This window comes from Pan paniscus, chromosome 21 (genome assembly GCF_029289425.2).
Source record: "Pan paniscus chromosome 21, NHGRI_mPanPan1-v2.0_pri, whole genome shotgun sequence".
Classification (NCBI taxonomy): domain Eukaryota; kingdom Metazoa; phylum Chordata; class Mammalia; order Primates; family Hominidae; genus Pan; species Pan paniscus.
This window is the reverse complement of record NC_073270.2, coordinates 61,073,166-61,096,273: the sequence shown is the minus strand read 5'-3', so window position 1 is coordinate 61,096,273 and position 23,108 is coordinate 61,073,166. Positions and strand designations below refer to the sequence as shown.

The following is a 23,108-nucleotide window of genomic DNA, read 5'->3' as shown; positions in this document are numbered from 1 at the left end:
AGGGCTCTATCATCAAATATGACATTAATACAATTACCAGTTACAGCAAGACCCAATGTGGAGAGGTTTGTTTCTGCAATGGCATAACTAACTCCACCTCATAATGGGAGAGGCAGCTAAACATTCGTGCTCCCAACTTTGACGGTTGTCATGCAGAGACCTCCCTGGTGGAGGAACGAATGCTAGTAATCATCACTGCCCCCCATGCTTTCCTCAGGACTGCAAGGCATGCTTCCTCCCCCACAAGCCCTGTGTTTTCCCCAAAACACATTTATTTTCAGCTGTGGAAGAAACTTACTTTCCTTCAAACAGAGAGCTGCTTCTGGCTGGGGGCTTTTAGTGGATGAGCAAGAGCTATAAACAACTCCTCATCCCCTTCGCCTGTAATCTTGGACTTTCAATCACTCCACTGCAGCATTAGAAGCCTTCAGATTGGCAGGAGCAATGACTACAAACCATGTTTGCAGTCACCAAATAATGAGGCTGTTTGTGAGACTGACAAGAGTAGACTTTATCGGCACTGCTTCTATCGTGCGTTTGAGATGGCATTCACATTTCCAGAGAGGAATAAAAGAAACCATCTTGGAAATGTTGGGGGCCCCATGTAAAAAGACAGCTGTTCTCCTTACTGTTAAGAGACAAATGGCTGTAATTGCAGCCCTGTGTGTCACAGATATTTCTACTGAAGCCGATGATGGTAGAATTCTGGGGAGAGCATTACTGTGGGTAGAAGAGACAGCTGAATGGGTCACTTGAGAAAAGCTAGTAGTAGCTGATAGAGTTGAAGATGGCTCTCAGTCCAGGAAATAAGTGTCTTATAATAGAAGAAGCAAGAAGTAATTAAATTGGATAAAATTGGTGGTTATTGAACTTTAGTATCTATTTGTTGATTTTTTTGTTTATTAATTTGCAGTACAATTGGCTAAAATACTTTCCATTATTAATTCGTTTTATACCTTTGTTCGATTTGTTTTACAACTGATTGTGGTTGTTGTCATGGTTTATGAACCAACAAGTGACACAGCAGAAATTTCTTCAGATTTAAGGATCTGGCAGGCGAATCTATCTCAGGTTAGTGTTCGTTAATTAATTAATTAATTAATCCACTCATTCACTTTAAAAATTCAACATGTATTTACTGAGCACTTCTTCTGTTGTAAGATTTCCTCTAGATAATGTGAATATAGTTGGGAATGAGATAAGCATAGGCCTGACTCCAAAGATGTCACCTTATCATCAGAAAAGACAGACAACAAACATGTAAGTTAGCATAATTGCTAGGAAAAAAATAAAACAGGAGATGTGATAGTGACTGGGACTGGGAGGGCACTTGAAGAGTCAGTGAAGGTTCTTCTTAGAAAAGCTGAGATCTGAAAGGTAAGGAGGCAGCCATATGATGACCTAGAGAAAAAATTTTAAATCAGAAGAAACTGTAGCAAACTCAGTCTGCAGGATGGTTATGAACTTGAAGAACTCAAAGAAGAACTTGAGTTCTTGAAGAACTCAACGACACTCCGTATGACTGGACAGAGTGATCTAGAGAGTAAGTTGTATGGGATAAGTCTGAGAGTGGGGCAGAAGCTGGATCATATAGATAGGGCTTATAGGTCATGGCAAGGGGGCTTGAGTTGTGCAACAAGTGAGATGAAAAACCAGTAGGGGATTTTAAGCAGGAGAGTTGCATAATCAAATTTAAATTACCATAAGATCGATTCTTGCAGCTTAGTGGAAAGGGACTAGAGAAGGAAAGAACAGAAAAGCAGGTGGATGACTCCAGACACAATTGTTGTTGTCCATGATAGAGACAGTGGTGACTTGAACTAGGATGTCAATAGTTTAGATGGAGAACAGAAGATAGATTCAGAACACATCTGAAGTTATATTCAAGAGTACTTGCTAATGGATTTTATGTTGAGAATGAGAAGGAAGAATCAAAGATAAATCTTGATTTATCTTTCCAAGTTTTTAGATTCATCAAAGTTGCGTACCGCAAATTAATGTTTTCATTAGCCAACATTTCTAGGGTGCTCTTCAGTGTGTCTTTGGACTGAGTTGGGGGATCACAATTATTTCATACATGCACAGCTTTTTGATGTGAAGAAGAGGAGTGACACAAGCAGATGGATAACTTATGCATGTAGAGTTGGCAGAAATTATATATAGTTGGCCCTAATTATCTGCAGATTTCACATCCACAAATTCAACCAATCTCAGATTGAATTTATTTTTAAAAAATTAAAAAAAAATAAAAATAATACAAGTCTTAAAATACATTGTAACAATTATTTACATAGCATTTACATTGTATTATGTATAAGTAATCTAGTGATGATCTAAAGTATACGGGAGGATGTGTGTAGGTTATATGCAAAGACTATGCCATTTTACATAAAGGACTTGAGCATCCATGAATTTTGGTATTTAGGGTGGAAGTGGATCTTGAACAAATGCCCCATAGACACTGAGGGAGAGCTGTACACCAAAATGCAGGTGGATATGGAGATGAGAGAAAATTGGTTCTACATGATCACTGCAGAGTTACTACTTCTGCGTACCGTTGTTGAAAACCATGAATAGTGATTCTATGGTATTCCTCACTTCTAATATTTTGTGATTTCATAGAAATTGAAAAGAGGTCCATGAATTAGAGTCATGCAGGGCAGGAGTGTATAGGTTAGTTAGGGTATGTTCAGCTGCATATTGGGGACCCAAAATAATAATGACTTGAACAAGAACCTATTTATTTCTCCCACATGTAATTGTAGAAGAATAAACAATCAAAAGATGATACGGTGATCCCTGTTAGGGAGCCAGGCTTTTTCCATATTCTTTCTTCATCATTCATAGGATTTTACCCCCATGCACATAGCCCAAAATGGTACATCACTATGTCTGTATTCCAGGCCTCAGAAGAAAATAACACTTTCACCTTGAAGGTGTGATCAATAAGTTGCACAAAACAATTTGACCCATTCCCTGATGATCAGAATTTACTCACTGGGCCACACCTAAATGCAGGTGAGACAGAGTCTACTGTATGTATGTATGTATTTATTTATTTATATTCTGGTTCATTCTTTTGCTTTGCAGTGAAAACAAACTAACCAACCAACAGTTTTCTCTAAAATAAGTCTAGAAGGATGATTATAGGGTTTAGGCAGTAATAAATCTCTGCAGATAAGATAGGGGAGAATCTTCCTTTTCCAGGGGACAAAGGAAACAGCCCTGACCACCTTGTTTATTGTTTACATATTTGGCATATTTTTCTTCCCTTTAGAATGGAAGCTCATGCAAGTAAGCCTCTTGCCCGTATTCCCATCCCTTTGAGCAGTATGTTTTCATAATACACACTCAACAACATTTTTTACTGAAAAGATGAATGAATGGATGAATAAATGAACATTATTTAGTCTATGAAGAATACAAAAAAAAGTAGATGATAGCTGAGGATTTATTTGTTCATACATTCATTCTTTTCCTTTAGTTTCTTTGTTATTGTACAAAACAGAGCCCAGTTCTCTCACCACCCACTTCTAACAAATCTGGTTGGAAGAAGGAGGGAGAAGCAGAAGTAGACATACCCCTTTGTGTGGAATATCTGAGAGAGGAGAAAAGTTGTGCTTCCCTAAGGAGAGGTGGGAAGCAATGGTCCTAGTGCATAAGAGGTACTCTTGCCATATTATTAATAGTTGAATATTTAAGGAAGCAATATATTTTATAAAAAGAGGTAGGTAGAAAGAAGAAGGCTCCATGGCCTCACAGGATAAGAGAAATAAGAAATTTGATTCTCCTTTGCCTGGGGAAATCTCCACTTAAAAGACATATTAGGACAGGCGCGGTGGCTCACACCTGCAATCCCAGCACTTTGGGAGGTGAAAGCGGGTGGATCATTTAAGGTTAGGAGTTCAAGAACAGCCTGGCCAACACAGTAAAACCCTGTCACAAGTAAAAATAAAAAAAATTAGCCAGGCATGGTGGCGGGTGCCTGTAATCCCAGCTACTGGGGAGGCTGAGACATGAGAATCATTTGAACCCAGGAGGTGGAGGTTGCAGTGAGCCGAGATCATGCCACTGTACTCCAGCCTGGGTGACAGAGTGACACTCTATCTCAAAAAACAAACAAACAACAACAAAGATCTCAAAACACATTTCCCCTTCCTTTTAACTTCTAGTTAGCTGCATTTTTTTCACATCTTCTCTTTTCCTTCTCTAAGTTAGAGTCTTGTGGGGCTCAAATACAGTGATTCTCTTGTTCTAGGTAAAAGTCAGCTCTTGTAAAAGCAGCTGGGATTCAGCCTTCCACCTGAGCCTCCACCACTGCAAACAGTAGAGCCCCCCCAGGAGAAAGCACCTACGGGCAAGGTAAATTAAGGAGAAATCACATCTTATGATGGAAAACTATCCCATCAACACCTTTGCTAAAGAGTTTTCATAGAAGAGAGACTTCACAATAAGATATCTGTGGGAAGATCACTCTGTTATCTAGAGAGGCTATGCATGGAGTCTACAGGAAAATAAAGAGTCTGATACCAGAATGTCAACCTACATTTTTATCCATCAGTCCAGGCTGATAGGAACTTTTCATTAGTCTGTGTTCTGCCTTCAGTCTTCATGGATGATGTAGTTGGAGTAAGAACATCCAAGTTTCTTAGAAACTGATGTGTCTAATCCTTAACTCTCTCCGGTGGCAGACTGGAGAAATTGACGTTCTCTGATATAGGTTTAAGCCTTATTCTAAATATTCAAACTCGAAGGTCATCATGTTCTTCTGGCTGGTCCTGGCCATTGCATAGACACAAATCAGCTGAACAATACTTGGATGTCTGGAATCCTCTGGCCACTGTTTGTTGTTGATAGGAAGCCTTCTGCCTCTCTTCTTGCCTTGCAACACATACATAGTTATATGGCCACAGTGTGGCTTTTCTGAGAACCATGAGATTTCACACAGGGTTCCCAAGGTACCAATCACTTGTGTTGTCATCTTAGATGCTACTATATGCCATCAACCTCATCATAATATGAGCTATGTGCTGAAATATCCCTCTAAATTCTTCTTTCGCCTTTTAAATATTTTCTTTTGTCTTACATGTGCTAGACACTGTGTGAGATATCATGAATACTGAGGCAAACATGCCCCTGCTTTCAAAGAGGATGTGGTTTAATGAGGAACCAGAGAGAAACACAGAAATAGGCACTTACGGCAAGTGATTAAGTAGATTTTAAAAGGAAATCAGAATTCTACTGGACTTGATAATGACATTCTCTAGGACCTGTATCTGAGTAGCTTGGTCTAGCTCACAACACAGATACTATTCAAATAATGTAAGGAAAAAGGAACCAGTACTAACCAGTCATCTTTGTGCCAGACTTCAATTGTTTTAAGATGATAAATTTGTGCTCAGAAAAAAAGTCTATCTATTTTATTTTTCCATCCTGGTATAAGTCAAGGTATACCACAACTTTTAAAAAGCATGTGTATGAAGGGCCAGCCTTCAGACTGAACATCTTCACCAGTTCTTCTCCCTGTTTATGCTACACCATTGACGATCTCCAAGATTCACTCTCTCCTTCCCCTCTTTCTTGTTTTCTACCGGAGCAGTTTCCCTAAAACACACATTAAATCATAAATACGGAATGGCAAATTGCTCGTGCTTTAAATAAGAGAGAGAAGTCTGCCCACTCACTCTCTTGTTCCAATCCTGAGTACAGCCAACAGATGGGTGATGTAAGTGAGTGTAAAGTAAGGCCCATTGTCACAATGGCATTGTCTAACACTGACAGTGTGTCCCAGCACAGCACTCAAACTTTCACATTTAGTGGGCATTTGGGTTCCTCCCACTACTTTTTTGTTAATTGTCACTGAAGATTCTCTGTGTCTAAGAATACAAGAAGTAAATTTCAGCTACTAGGAAAAATTGCCCACCTACCAGCATCTACTTTCTTACTCTGTCATGCTACCGGGAATGTTAACGCCCTGACTCTTTCTTTTCTCCTCCCTTTCAAAGACAAGGCACAGACTCACTACCTATGCAGTTCTTTATCATTATTATTGCAATCATTAGTAAAAATAGATTGGTGTTGTTGAGTGCCTTTCTTAACAGCTCGAAGCACTTCCCTTTGATATTAACTCAATTACCCTCCAGAGTTATTATTATTTTATTGAAAAGATATCCTAATGGTGTAGCAGGTAGTAGAGGTAATAAGAGAGATGAAAGGGTTATAAATAGATTCCTTGAAATTTTGAAATTACATTATTTACAACAAAATGTATTCTTCCCTCTGCATTGCCACTCCATGGCCAATTTTCCATTGCAATCAGATGCTATTTACTTCTTTATACATCACATTTCAAGAAGTGTTAACATGAAATGTAAGTATGGAAACAAATATCTCTATCTTAGTCCAATTGTACTATTTTCTTTCCACTTCCACGTAAATGGGGATTAGCTTTATGCTCAATAGTCTCAGTTTCAGAAATGATGTCCCATAATAATGCTTTCTCTGGATTCACTTTGCATCTACCACATTTATTTTCACATATCCTTTCGGCCTTAAAAGATCCAACAATGAGCTCATTAAGAATATATTTAACCTTTATCGTGCTCTTCACTATAATTATTGTTTTTCCTTGCTTTACTTAAGGTTCCTTTAAAGTCATCATGATTTTATTCTTCTATAATTTGACCACAGTTAATCTCAATTTTCTTATTTTTTATGTACTTAATACTATTTTCTAGTCAAGTGGACTACATACCCACCCCCCAGTAGTCTTCTGCCCTCATGTTCCTGTACGATTTGTTGGCTTTCTTCCCTTACTAAGATGTTCTCTGCCTCCCTCCTCCATCTAACTTGCCTTCATCACTCCCTTTCCTCTTACCTCTCCTAAATAGCATTTATGATCTATCCTCTCGAGGAGAAGAAAATCTTATCTTCATATAAACAATGGAAGGTCCAGGAATAAAAACAGTCACAAAATCCAAAATATGAAAGCAATACAATTCAGAACACACACACACATTTCATATATATGAGGGAAATATATATATATATATATATATATATATATATATATATATATATGAGGGAAACAAATATATATATTTCTGTGATATATATATATTTCTGTGATATATATATCACAGAATTTATTTAGGTGCCTTGAGTTAAAGGCACCTAAATAAAAAGAGAGAAAACAGAAGGTGTAGAAACCTTCTCTGAACTTCATTCCGTTTTCTAAAATCAGGAGATGAGGTTCCCATGTGAAAGATGTTCTCCACATACTAAAAGTAGAGTAACATTCTTATCATCAAGTATGTGACGTTGAAGCAGAGAGAAATCTGTGCAAACAAACCTTGTAAACTAACTCTTATCTTCCTAGTCACTTCTCTACCCCGTGAATTACCCTAACCCAATCTCCTTTTCCTTATCACATTTTTACAGTTTCCTACTCTTGCTACAATTCAGTATCTAAGTGTTTGACTCTAACCGCTTCTTTAGGTCATCATTTCCTTATGAAGTCCCCACTGCCATGTAAAACCTGCATTAAATAAATTCGTATGCTTGTCTTTTGTTGATCTTAATTTAATTCTCAGACTCAACCAACAATAACAACAAAAACAATAACAACAAAAACCCTGAAAGAGAAGAAGTAAAACTTTTGCCGTATACGTACATACATACCTCACAGGAGCAATTCCAGAAAAATCCAGAAACCTGCAGTCTCCTCTGTGAGATACACTGACTGGTCTGGATAATCCCTACATCACGTTTCCACTTCAATGTGCTTGGTTTCAGAAAAGAATTCCCTGACTAGGTCAGTACCCCCTTTAATGAGCTGAATTATTTGAATGCCTCAGAAATCCTTTATACAGGATCATCGCATGTTAAGACCAAGCGGGAGAATCCCCTCTAAGATGTCATATGGCTGGCTGGGATGCGGCTTCTCCATACATTTCATTAAAAAACAAATGAATTTAACGAAGCACAAAACACAGAACATAATAAACTTCCCACTGATTGCCAGATAAAAGGAAAAACACCTGCCAATTGACTTAAAACCATTCTCCACTATTGAGAAATAGAAAACCTGGTAGTTTGAAGGAAGGTGAGAGGGTACCTGACTCATTCCCTTTGTGATTCCTGGTCCAACTCCAAGGCTCATCTCACCCAGAAATGGGCAACTACCAACCTGTTTCTAAGATGAGCAGGGGCAATAGACCCCCATGTTCCTGAAGGTAAATAACTGTTTTTCTATAATCATTTTAGGAGTAGAGCCTCCAATGCCACCTTTCTGGTGGCAGAGGCAGCCCACACTTGGTGGCATCCTAAATACGTGAATTCGGGGGAAAGTCACAGCAGATAAAGAGATTGGTAGGGTAAAGTATACAGGCGGGCATCACAGCCACCAGGGATGAAAATCTATACAGGATGCTAATATACCAGTGGAATAAATGTGAAATTTGGTTCCAGTAAACTCAACTTGCCCTTATAGGTCTATTTCCCCAACCAGTATAATGTCCTACTCCCACTGAAGTACATAATCATGTGTGATGCTGACCCGTTATTATATTGAGTAATTTTGCAAACATACATGCAAGTTATGTGGTATAACTTGATTTGCACTAATCCTGGTTAAGCCACCCAAGGTTCTTTGAAAGATTAATCACAATTAGTTGAAACCCTGAAGCCAAATAATATGTGACATTGTAGAGTTTACTGAATTTTAAAATAATAAATTTTAAAATAAATAAATGTTAAAATAATAATAGTTACACTGTATTCAGTGCATACAATAAATCCCATTATTTATTTTACGATTAAAATTTTCTACCTTTTTACTTTTGCCTCCCAAAAAGTTGTCTCATTTGGAAAATTACACACACAAAAATTTGAAAAAATCAGCACAACTGAAACATGGGCAAGTCTTCCCTCTATGATACCCAGAAAGAAAACTGAAAGTGGAAACAAGACTTTGTAACTATATGAATGCTACATCTGTCCTTAGTGAGTATGAATAATACACATAATTGAATAATGAGTGATGGAAATCTATAAAGCGAAAAACAGGTTCCAATAATTTTCTAATAATAATAGTTACACTGGGCCAGGCGTGGTGGCTCACGCCTATAATCCCAGCACTTTGGGAGACTGAGGCGGGTGGATCACGAGGTCAGGAGATCGAGATCATCCTGGCTAACATGGCGAAAACCCGTCTCTACTAAAAATACAAAAAATTAGCCCGGCATGATGGTGGGCGACTGTAGTCCCAGCTACTCGGGAGGTTGAGGCAGGAGAATGGTGTGAATCCGGGAGGCGGAGCTTGCAGTGAGCCGAGATGGCGCCACTGCACTCCAGCCTGGGCGACAGAGCAAGACTCCGTCTCAAAAAAAATAAAAATAAAAATAAAAAAATAAATAATAATACTTACACTGTATTCAGTGCATACAATAAATCCTTTATTATAAGCTTCAAGGAAGAGGAATTCTAATTTTATTAATAAAAATGATTTCTCATCACCTCTGATATACAATATTTAACAAAGACTTAAAGAGTAACTATCTGAAACGTCCCTAAATTATTAGCCTAGCTAGGGAACCCAAACATCAACTCAGACCCTTTAAGCCTGGAACCTAATATATAGAATCATTTGCGGAGCATGCTGGGCATTGTCATTTTTGCTTTTTCTTGCAATGTAAGAACCACAGACTGCTTAACATTTTGAAGAAATGCATTCTTTTAGAGAGTTAGAAGCCCTGACAACAGGAGCCAAGAAGTGACTGCTTAGTCTAATACATTAAATAAATCACTGGATGCGTAAGGTTAGGCAAAAAAAACTCCTATTTCAATGACTTAACACAGTTAAAATTTCTTTCTCCTTCAGTCCACAACCTACCACAGTATTCCTTGTTAGGTGCACCTTCAGGAAGTGCTTACCATGCAGTTGTTCAGAAATCCAGGCTCCGTGCATCCAGTACACTTGGCCTCTAGGTCTGGAGTCTTCTCCGTTCATCTGGCAAAAGGAAAAAGCAAGAAAAAAGGGTAGAAAAAATTTACAGAGCAAGCATGGAAGTGGTATGTATCAAGTCTGAGTACATTCTATTGGTCGTACGTAATGGCATGGAATACTGGAAAATGTAGCCTGTGTGTCCATGAGCAAAGCTAAATGTGTTTGGTTTAAAAAAAAAAAAAAAGCAAACAAAAACTGGCTAGTCCCCACCACCCTGGGAGACTCCAGAGATTTTTCCATGGGATATTTATAACCATTTCACCCATCTTAAAATCCAGTAGGTTCTAGTATGAACCACAAATACGTTGAGAAGGAAGGGAAGGAGAATTCATGCAATCACCAATCAAATAAGTCTCCTAGAAGCAAGAATGAAGAAATTGGGATGAAAGCGACATGCAGACTACAACACCAATTTCACATGCTTATGGCAAGTAAACTCATATGGAAATGTTTATTCTTTCAGCTAGAGAAATAAAAATAAAAATGAAACTTCATTTTCAACGATCAAAGAGGAAAAAACAACCCCTTAGTATTGGCTACAGTTTAGTGTGAAGAGCATCTTAAAACTACTTGGGAAAATCAGTTGGAAAATTTTTTTGGAGGGACATTTTGCCTAAGTATCATTTACTTTAAAACGTGTATTTTATCGCTATTCTTCTAAGCCATACAAGGAAAATAACCAAATACATAAGAAAAATATATATGTAATAATTACACATGTGAAAAAATTAGAAAGCAACATACATGTTAAGTGATAAAGATATTTTTCAATGGAAGAATGTTCATATCATAATATGATATAGAAAGGGATATTACTAACTTAATATTATATCAGAAATAACTTTCAATGATCTAGAAAATGCTTATGTATACTTATCAATTAAGAAAACTAATTTAAAAGTACTAAATATAGCATGATGCAAACTTGACAAGCAGAAACCATATCACTAGGTACTGAGAATATTGGAATAATATCAACCATATGTTACAGTTAAAGGTCTTTTTTTTATTATCTTAATTTTTAGTCCCTCAGTCTCACATTTTTTTTTTAATTTTTTATTTTTTTTGAGACGGAGTCTCGCTTTGTCGCCCAGGCTGAAGTGCAGTGGTGTGATCTCGGCTAGCTGCAACCTCCGCCTCCTGGGTTCAAGCGATTTTCATGCCTCAGCCTCTCAAGTAGCTGGGATTACAGGCATGGGCCACCATGCCTGGCTCATTTTTGTATTTTTAGTAGAGACGAGGTTTTGGCTTGTTGGCCAGGCTGGTCTCGAACTCCTGGCCTCAAATGATCTGCCCTCCTCAGCCTCCCAAAGTGCTGGGATTATGGGTGTGAGCCACCATGCCCAGCCCATTTCTTTAATTATTTAACAAATATCTCTTCAACTTCTGCTATGTCTCACAGAATGCACACCACACAGGCAATCAGCATCAGTGAAGAAGAGAGTTGTATTTTAGGCCCTTATTGAACTTCAAATTTCAGAGTATTTTCAGCCTAAAATATATGCTTTCCTGAAAAATAGGATAAGCCTTCCTTGGGGTAGGCCTTACCCTGTGGAGAAATTCTGAGGATGACTCAAATATATATGTGCATTTGTATTATTTTTTGTGTGTAATATGTGCAAATGTACACATCAATTGAGAAGCAGTTAAAGTATTTAAAATGTTTCAGTGTATTTATTCACTCTTTCAGCAAATTTATAATGTCTACTATGTATCTGATTCTATTTTGGATTAGTGAAAGAGATTCAACTTTTTGTATATTAAGAGCTGTGTCTAGAACAGTCGATTGCAAACACTTATCGACATTTGTCTGCGAAATGTGAAAAGAAAAATTATATATTTTTTCAGAGTTTGTGTGTGTGTGTGCATGCGGGCATGCCTGTGTGTGTGTATTTTGATGCTAAAACATTGTTACCAATTGCAATCACTCCTAGAAGAAAAAAAGTATTATAAAACTGACAAACTGTTCCAAGTTCTATATAGTGAAAACTATGTAAAAATGAAATAAATCAATAAAGACAAGGAAATAAATGGAAAGATTTTCTGTGTTTCCAGAATGGAATACTCTACCTAGTAAAGATGCCAATTCTTCCTAAATTGAGGTATAGGTTTAACATGTTTACTTGTAGATACAGATAAGCTGATTCTAAAGATCATGGAAAGGCAAAGGAATTAGACTAGCAACAGCAATTGTGTAAAATAAGAATTAAGTAGGAGAATCACATTACTTGATTTTGAAGACTTCCTTTATAGGTTCAGTAATCAGGAATATTGTATTAGTAAAAGAATAAATATATAAATCAATGGAACAGAATGGAGAACTCAGAAACAGTTCCACACAAAGATGAGTCTCGACAAAGAGGACAAAGATGAGTCTCGACAAAGAGTCTCGACAAAGGTGCAAAAGCAATTCAATAGAGGAAGGATAGTCTTTTCAACAAATGATGCTTGAATAATTGGACATTTATAGGCATAAAAATAATCTAAAACTCATCTATGAAATAATTGACTTGAATGGCTCATAGATCTAAATATAAAAGATAAAATTATCAAACTTTTCCAGAAAAACATAGGAAAAAGTTCTCATGACCTAGGAGTAGGCAAAGAGTTCTTATATAAGACACTAATGTCATGATCCATGAAAGGGAAAATTAATATATTGGACATCAAAATGTAAAACTTCTTCCATACAAAAGACCTTCTTACAATCATGAAAATAAAAGCCAAATACTGGGAGAAAATACTCGCAAATCACATATTTGCAAATATCAGATACACATGACTCACATGCCTAATATAAAAAGAACTCTCTAAACAGTAAGAAAACAAGCAATCCAATTAGAGAATGGGCAACAAACTTGAGCAGACACTTCACCAAAGATGATATATGAATAGCACATAAGCACAAGAAAAAAATCCACATTATTAGTTATTAAACATGCAAATCAATCCAAAAACAAGATACTCTGCAGTCCTACTAACATAGCTAAAATTAAAAATATATATACTGGCAACACCAGATCCGAGAGCTCCAGAGCCCAGTATCTCTTCTATGTTGCTGCTGAGAATGTAAGATGATACAATTACTCTGGAAAAGAAGTCAGTAGCTTCCTATAAAATCAATCAGGTACTTAATGACCCAAAAATAGCATTCCTGAACATTTATTCCAGATAAATGAAAATTTGTGTTAACACAAAATCCTATACACTAAGTTTATAGGAACTTTATTTGTAATAACAAAAAAGCTGGAAACATCACAAATGTCCTTCATTGAATGAATGAATATACAAATTCTGACGCTGTATATTTATCCAATCATATCCCTCTCAGTGATAAAAAAGAAAGAAAACTATCAATGCTTGCAACACATGGGATGCATCTCAGGGGAATTATGCTAAGTAATTTTCTAAAGGCCGGTAGCAAGTGGTTACATACTGTATGACTCCATTTATATAACATTATCTCAAAGTGACAAAATTGTAACGGTAGAGAACATTCGTAGCCTCTGAGGAAAAGGATATGGGATGGGGTATAGCATGAAGGAATATCTGTTTGGAAACAGATCAGTTCTGCATCCTGATTATGGTGATGGTTATGAATCTTCATAAGTAACAAAATATCATAGAACTATATACACGCACAAAGTGCATGAAAACTTTGATGAATCTAAAATAAAATCTGAATTAGAATTAGTAGTAATATAGCATGTAAATTTCAACTTCTGATAATATACTATAGTTCTATAAAAATGCTATCATTTGGGGAAGCTGGAGGAACTTTGTACTATCTTTGGCAACTTATTGTAACTCTTAAAAGTATTGCCAAATAAAAAGTTATTTAAAGTATTTTTTCTTTGGAAAGTTATGACAATAGTATCTCTATCTATCAATAATCTATCTATCGATCTACATCTTTTTAAAAAAGCTGTGAAGGAAACTGAAAAGTCTGAAAAGAAATCGTACAGCGGATGCTGATTGTTTTTCACAAATCCTAAACTCCATCTTCCAGCCCTTTGTCTTTCTGAAATAGTTAAAACATGATGATCCCATGAAAGTAACTAAAGTAGAATGTGATGATGAGGGCATGGACCATATCTGTTTCCACTATCTGTCAACTAGTCCCAGATGCATATTAGATGCTCACTTATAAATGGATGAATGAATAAAAAAATGAGTTAAGGCTTCTGACTTCATGTGCAATTAAGACAAAATAAGAGTAATCAAGGGAATGTTTTCTTTCTTTGGGGATTTCCTGACTGAGACTCCTCAGAAGACACAGGCATGGGTGTCTTTTCCCTTTTTCAGAAAAGCCAAAAATTTCCTGTCAATTATTAATAATAAATGCTAGCAGAATTTTGGATGAGGCTTATTTAAATATTAACAAAACAAAAATATCTTAGTTTGATTTTTTTAATAAAATTATGCAAATTAAAAAATTGTGTGAAAAAAGCACCTTTTTCTCGATTTCTTTAACTTTCCTTCTCTAATTTTTTTTCTTTTCAAAAAATGCTACTCCTACAATTATTATTGTAAGAAGGAAAGCACAATTCTAGACTCTAATCAGAAATGCTTTCATTTTTGCTGGTACCTCCAGAGTTTAAAAGGTATTTTAACCTCTAACATTCCTCAATAACACACAGACTCTAATTAGCTAATTGGGAGTATTAAGAGCATTTTAAAGTAATTGAAGTTGTAGATACTCTGCAGTAGCATTGCCAATGTATTTTCCCTGGGATTTATATTAATGTAAAAAGAGCCAATTACAGATAGGCAGAGCTTAGGGGGAGTCGTGCTGCCTTTCTGATTAGTCATCAGTCTGGAGTTCCTAGAGCTCTAGGTAAAATATAGTGAACATATCTCAAAAAGGTACAAGAAGCAGATGGAGAAAGGAAATCAAAATGAGAGACATGGCTTTGAGGGTTCCAGGCTGGGTAGTTCTAAGCTGCTTTCAAATTGTGCAGAATGAATAGGAGGAATGCCTGATGCTGAGCACAGCTGGGGAGAAGGTGGGTCTTATCTTTTTAACTCTTTTCACCCAACTCTGCTCCATTCATCTGTTGAACTGTAGCTTTTCTGTTCAAAATAAATTTACAAACTCAGAAAGACTGACATCATTTCCACACATATCTGTCATCCTGAGTCTGTTCTCAGGATCTAGACAGCTGCTATCGTTTTAGCAGTTTAAGATACACAACACTTGCATGTAGAAAACACATGAATTGCGTGTGAATACTACAAGAAAAAGCTTAACCAGAGAGATTTATCAAATAAGGGTCTACAAAGTCGCTATGTCGGAATTTCTTCTCTTGCTTTTTACAAAGTGAGAATTCTGGACCTCACCCCATAGCAATGGAAGCAGAATCCATGGACTGAGGTGCAGCAATCCTCATGTTTAACACATAACTGGAATAATTCCTCGGTAGTGTAACATGCTGCATTACTGACTTAATAAATTGATTTCTCCCTATTTCAAAGGTGTGATTCAGTTAACACAATTTATGTTTTCATCTTCAAATAATCAACAAATATGAGCACAAGTACTGACTACTCTTTGGCAATTGGTAATTATTAGGAGAATATGGAAGGACTCATTACTGTCTCTACTTTTCATACTCTGGGTTTCTAGGTCTCATACAGTCTCTGGGATTTAAATACCATTATTAAGTCACAAGCTACATTTATATATTCGCACTTAACTTTTCCCTGTGGGCTCTGGCTCCTTTACTTACTGAAATATCTACTCGTGTTTCTAGTAGACATCTCAAATTTTAACAAACCCCACACCCAATTTATAATTTTTCCACTACACCTGTTCTTCCTATGATCTTCCTCATCTCACAAATGGTTAACTATGTTAATTCAGTAGTTCAGGCAAAATCTTGGCATCATTGTTGACTCCTCTCTATCTTTTCTGTTTTTATATTCAGTTAGTCAATGCACTGATTATACACCCTAGACTACGTCTGTCATCCCTGTGTTTTTGTTAATAGCAGCCTCTTTCACTCTGGAAAGGGTCCCTGGTTTGGGTCACTGAATTAAATATCAAAGACAGTTGTCTCTACCTGCAAAACTCAACTAGGATCTGGCCCCGTTTTGTATCTCCATCCCTATTGCCTCTGTCCACGTCATTGTCTCTTGTCTATAAATGTAGTGGCCTCTTGCTCACACACGTGTTCTCCACAATCTTCACATCACTTTATGAAGCAGTTAATTTCCAAATGAGTGCAAACTGGTGACTTAAAACAACAAAAATGCATTCCCTCACAGTTCCACAGTCTAAAAGTCCAGAATCATGCAGGTGGGGCCCTGATCCCTCTGAAGGTTCTAAGGAAGAATGCTTTCTTGGCTCTTCTAGCTTCTAATGGTTGCTGGCAATCATCAATGTTGCTTCTACTGTAGATGTGTCACTCCAATTTCTGAGTCCTTCCTTACATGGCTTTCTTCTGTCTGTGTCCAAATTTCCCTCTTCTTACAAGGATGCCAGTTACATTGCAATGGGCCCCTTTCTAATCTAGCATGACCTCATCATAACTTGGGAACATCTGCAAAGACTCTATTTCCAAATAAGTTCACATTCACAGGTACTAGAGGTTAGAACTTGTACATATCTTTTGGGGGGACACAATTCCGCTCACAACAGAAATACATTTAAAATGTAAGTAAGCACAAATCACTCCTCTGTCTCAAAACCTACAACATCTTTTACCTCCCTTAGAATAAAACTTCAACTCTGACACTGGCCTGTATAATCTGGTCCCAAGCCACCTCTGATCTCATCCTTTTCACTTCCAGCCCACTTACTCTGCTCTAGCCATCCTTACCTCCTTACTCTACTTGCTTGTGTCAAGAACATGACCACTTGAGGCCCTTGCACTTCTTGTTTCTTCTGTTAAAAATCTCTTCTGCCAGATACCTACAAGGTCCAAAACTTTACTTTGCCAGTGAATGTCATCTCCCTTTCCATTTAACCAAATGCTGGGTTTTCGCATGGGTATATCTTCTGTGTATAGAGCTTGGCAAACACTATTCATTAAAAAAAAAAAACTGAAAGGATCAAGAGAGAAAAAACATATATCTATTGATTCAAGATGTTGTGTTAATGCCTGAAGAAAAACATATTATCTCATTTAATCTCAATGCAACATTGAAAGTTGGATATCATTATCTTCCTTTTACAGAGAAAGAAGCTGAGATTCAGAATTTTTAAACCTTACCAAAGATTACCTAGCTCAAAAGTGACAGAGTCAAGTTTTTTTTTCCAGGTTTTTCTATGATTTCACAGTTGTTCTAAATATACTCTGTTCTTAAGAAATTAAGCAGGTGACCAGGATTTTGTAAGAACATGAGTTGAGGAAGTTAATTGTCACATAATGAACTTGAAACATGAATGCAGTGATTGAGTTCTAACATTTATGAGGCATTTCCTTTTGTTTCTGTTCACTCATCTGTCAAATGGGCTAAGAATATGTGTCCTTTTTTGACAAAACGTATGGAAGAGGTAGGAGATTAAATGGATATTAGAAATAGGTTGTATACGTAGTTTAAGAAAAATCTCTCCTCAAATTACTTACTCATTATAAACAGAAAGAAACACAACTTTATAGTGGAGAAATTTGTTGGATACTCCATAATCTTGACACCTTCTTAACCAATATTCAGGTGGTGATCAATGTTGCTGTCAAAATTGAAACAAACGAATATCATGGGCATCCTAACATGATGCGATAAATAAGACATGAGAAAATGTACAAAAATGCATAATCTGAATCTATTTATGCAGAAAATAAGAAAATCCAAATTGAGTGACATTCTACAAAATAAACTAGCTTGTACTCTTCCAAAATGGCAAGGTCAGAAATGACAAAGAAAGGCAATGCGACTGTTCAGCAATAAAGAATTCTAAAAAGAACTGAAAACTGAGCGCAATGCATGATACTGAATGTGTCCTCAACCAGGAAAAAATAGCTTAAGGATTTATTGGGGCAATTAAAAAATTAACTAGACTGCTGATTACATAATAGTAATTTATCAATGTTAAATTTCCTGATTTTGATCATCATACTATTGCTAAGTAAGAACTGTTCCTGTTTTCAGAAAATACACACTGAAGAATCTAGGGGAAAAGGCACAGTGTCTTTAACTTACTCTATAGAAAAAGAATGATGGATCTAGTGGGGCAAAATGCAAACAATTGGTAAATCGAGTAAAGAGTAAAGGAACACTTCTTGTACTAGTCTTGTGACTTCATGTAAGTTTAAAACTATATAAAATAAGGTCACAAATGATCATGTTTTTAAGAGTCATTTTGCACTTATTTCAACATACAAAGAGAAAATTCCTAATTGATATATTTCACCACTGTGGCTTGCAAAATGTCAAGAAGAAGAAAAGAAAATCCAGGAAGAAAGACAAAGCTCTGTTCATTCAGACAGCCAGCAAGCATTTTCTGCCTACCCTACTGGTTTTAAATAGCTTATCCCATTACAGAAATGTTCCTCAGCTTTGAAATTATATAGAAAGTTCTGATAAGTGGTCAAACACTTGTTGCAATCAACGTAGGCCGAGATTTCTGACACTTTGCCTAATTAAATCAAGATATACTAATTATTAATGAACTGTTACTTAATCAAAAAGCAAATGGAGACTATTTAATTAAATAAGGTGTCAATGGAAGGAAATGGTCCTTGTGAAAATATAGTGACTGGAATCAGCAACGTAGCTATAGTCACCCAGAACTCATTGGGGGTGTGGCAGAGTATGCCTACAAGCCTACTTGAATGACAGCCTTCTAGACAGTATATTACTGCCACTGCAATACGTATATTGAGCAATAATGGGTACATGTCACAGAATGTTTTTATTTAACTAATTACCCTGAGTCTGATTCCATGCTCAACTAATGTCCTGCTGGTTTTAATTTCTCTTCCCTGTTATATGTTTAGCTTTATAAAAGGAGTTGGTCAATGTAGCTCAAATTTTATGCTCAACTAGGAAGTTATTTTTCTTACCGACAGTTAAGAAACCAGCATTCTAGTTTATGTAGTCCCTATGAGTTGGGTTGGCACAAGCCATTATCATAGAGACCAAATGTCTCCTGCTGCAATCAAAAATGAGGATTTTAGATGGGAAATTCTAATGATCAGCCCCTGGGCCACAGCGATTTTTTTTTTTTTTTTTTTTTAGGCCAAAGTCACCATGAGGCCCTAATTAGGCAGAAAAGCAATCTCCCCCTGTTTGTGTTATGTAGTAGAAAACCATGTGGGTATATTTTGTTCTGTTTTCTGGTAACAACAATCAGGCTATCCTCTGGGAAACTATTCATCTCCCATCTCTATTTTACAATTTAGATTCAGATGACATATAGTCTAATTTCAAGCCGAGCCAATTCTATTATCCCCCTAGATTGAGTAAATGAATGGATGACTATCCCAGCGAAGTCCAGGAGCATTTTCTCCCTGACTTTCATTATGATCACTAGGACACACACACATTCCTTCCCTGGGGAATGCCTGGAGCTGCTGGTAGCTCTCTTGCCACAGCTTGAGACAAGCCTGTTTCAGGATGAAGCCCACACATGGAAAACAGGGCTGGAAGAGGGTAAGGCACAAATTCGTGACAATACCATGTGTGCACCTAGATTTGCCCATTCCAAGATCTTTCAAATACGCAAGTCAATAAGTCCTTTCAATGGCTTATGACTGTTCCAGTCAGATTTCTCTAACTGTAATAAATAAACTCCTCTCCGATATATACCTTCAAACTAAAAATCTCTGAAACCATATGTTTGAAAATAAAACCACTTTAAAAATCAATTATAACGTTAGTGTCTTCCAAAAAAAACACATTCTAATTACTTTCTAATCAGTACTTGGTATTTATTAAAATTAAACGTAAAAGAGAGAGGGCCTATTATCTTCCAGGGCATTCTGAGAAGATGGAGGGAGGGAGGCCTTGTGGTTGAGGCAAAGCTGTACATTTACCACATTCTACTTCTTTAGCCTCCTGAGAACACAGCCCATGTGTAGTAGCGATAACTAGTAATCACCACGTGTGATTCTCTCCTCCTTCCTAGGCACATGTGAAAACAACCTCCTTAGCTGCCATGCAGGTGGGTGGTTTCATGTAATTATTTCTAGCCAAAAAATAAAAATTGTGGGCACAATGAGGTCTACCACGTCTCAGTTCAGGGCATTTAAAGCTGGTGTATATCTTTATGTTGTCTTTCACTTTGAGAATAACCAGGAGGACCACAATGTGGATCCAGGAGATAAAAGCATCATGGATCCTTGAGAACTGCATGGAGGTGAGCTTCCCTAGAGCATTACTGAAACAATGCCCTATAGTATAAAGGGCTGGAGTCTCTGAATGATTTTTGAGAGTAGAACCCCTTCTATCTACCACATTCCCCTCTACCACAACTTGTATTAAACAATGATGTGAACTATAATTAAACTAATCTGGTGTTGTCAGTTTGACCAGCTAGTACATTATAACTAATAAAGCCTGGAGATTCTTGGATATAAGACCATTGTGTAAAAGGACTTGGGATTGTGAAATGTGTGGCTATGATTGGAGTTTACACAGGTTGGATTTATCTTAAGGGGAAATCAATCAGTGCTGATGATGATGGGTTATTTTGGAATACAAATGAATAAGACCTGAGTGATCTTATGGGGCTTTGCACCTAAGTGAACTGTGAATTCTTAGTGATGAAAACAAATCAATGAGTCCAAAGGAGCAGCAGAGGATGTAGCAAATTCCAAGCAAGGATAGCAAATAGATTTCATCTCTGGGAACAATACTGAATAATTAATTTGGCTGCCTGGACAAGTGTTGAGTTTGAATCAAAGGCTGTACTAAATTTTAGTGAGAAAATGTATGCTAAATGATCACCAGTGTCTGCCATAGACAAACAAGTGGGGAAATGGAGACACCCTTGATCCACACCTGATATTTCTGTTCTAGAGGTCCCTGGGGCTTCTTGCACAACCAAGGGTTCCCAGAGTACCTGTTGGGTTCTCAGGTAGAGAAAGGATTGAAAGCATCTTCCACAAGTATGGGTAGAGGCTTGAATGGATCCATATGACTGCAAGAATTTAAGACATCACATAGAGACAGAAAAAGCAGTTTGGGTCTCAAATGGAGCACTCATAATAACTTTACACCTGTCACAGAGAAAGAAAGTGGTCTGCCTTACCTGGAATGTACTATGCATTGCAGGAAAGGAGGCCCCAGGATGTATGTGGAGGAGCACTGCTCCTCCAGGCAGAGGTCTATTCTGTTGCTTTATCTTCATATATCCAGCATCTATACTATGCCTATTAATAAATACAAAAATATTGGCCCTCAGTGAATATTCTTTGAATAGAGAAGTGAATGAATGAAGAATGACAGGAGAATTTGTATGACAATAGGTAGTGTGAAATCTAAATCTACCTGCATAGATCATGTTTTGAGGATGATACAACAATCAAATAAAAAATAAAATAATTAAAGACATTGATGGAAGCCCAGAACCTTTTGTAAATCCTTGCTAAGTTTGACTTTTCCTGATTTGGAAAGAATCATCCATTGGAGGCATGCAAAGTGCCAGCAGCAGCAAGAGCAGCAGAACGCCAGGTGTTTTGCTTTGCCTTCGGCATTGCTGACTACGGCTGTAGGGCATTTAGTGCTTGGAAGAGACTACTCTATGTGTTACTGAACACACCCGAGAGACCCTCCTCTCCCTTCTTGATCAAAAAAATACAGCCTTAGCTCTAGTTTCTGAATTGGGTGACATTTTCTCATCTCTATTTTCTAACAGAGCTGAGAAACCTATACCATTAAAATTGAACCAAACAAACAGAAAAGCTTTAGCTCTGCTCCTTTCTGATGTGGCAGCAGAAGAGGGAATGTCTGCATGTTTGTTGCTGCTTTGACTGCCTTCTCTCTGCTTGGCGTGGCTTTATACATGTGATTTATCAGACTTGAGCACTAATAACTGATTTGGAATTAAGAATGAACAAATCTACATTTGCTTTACAATAATATAATTCTCTTTAGCACTAAAAGATAGATATAAGAAGAGAATTTGTGGCCATGGTTCCCAAACCCTGGGACCACCATGTTGTGTCACCTGTATCCTATGTCAGTGAAGCTATTTTTGAATGTAAAGAGCATGAGCCATCTTTGACAGTTGCACGGACAGATGTGTTTCTGTACTCACCAGGTGCAGTGTTTTCAAGCTGTACATTAAAAATGCAGTGCCTTTCAGTAGCTGATGTTTTCTTTCCCCACTTTGAAATGAGATGTTAGGCTGAAGTTCAAAAAAAAAAATTCCCAGAAGAAGAATTCAGGATGAATAAGCAGTTTATTGGTCTGTCTCCACAAACTGGAGCCCATCTAAATAAGATATTAATGATGGCTGAGTTTGAAGTCACAAAAGAAGCTGTAGGATAGGTATTTTCATGAGCAAGATTTCCAACACTCTGGGGTCATTGTAGGAGCAATGAAAATGGTTGGAAATGGACAGTTTCCAACTGCAAAGGAATACCAATAAGAATGATGACTTGCAATTCGATGGTAATTTTCTTGAGAACATGCTCGTATATCTACTATTTCCTTTCATAACCTCACAACACTGTGGGAGTAAGTAGGGCGGATATTATCCCCAATTTATAAGTGGAAACTAGACTCAAAAAGTGAATTTGACTCAAGGACATATTTTGAATCACAATAGAGTCTATACTTGAAAATATTTATGTTGACTCTCAGTGGAGTGTTCTTCTGTCTGCCAAAAGACATCATAAAACGTGCTAAATAAGATTAAGAACACATTACTTAATACATAGAAGCTTTAGTTGTAATGACAAAAATGAACCCAAAAGTATAGTATGTTAAATACTTTGAATGGTGTATAGAGAGGTACTGAGACGCTAATTAAGAAACACAAGGAAAGAATCATACAATGATGTATAAAACAAATAAAAGGAAGTTGTGTGTTTATACATGAGTTAGAGCGTTGCTATTCCAATTGTGGTACACAGACATTCAGAATGGGATATCCCCTGGGAGCCCGTTAGAAATGCAGGAACTCAGCCCCATCACATAATTTCTGAAGCAG

General features: G+C 37.0%; 1 pseudogene; it reads right to left on the bottom strand.

The window, feature by feature from the left end:
* Positions 1–23,108, bottom strand: part of LOC129394875 (syncytin-1-like) — a 52,434-nt pseudogene that overhangs the window by 5,456 nt on the left and 23,870 nt on the right.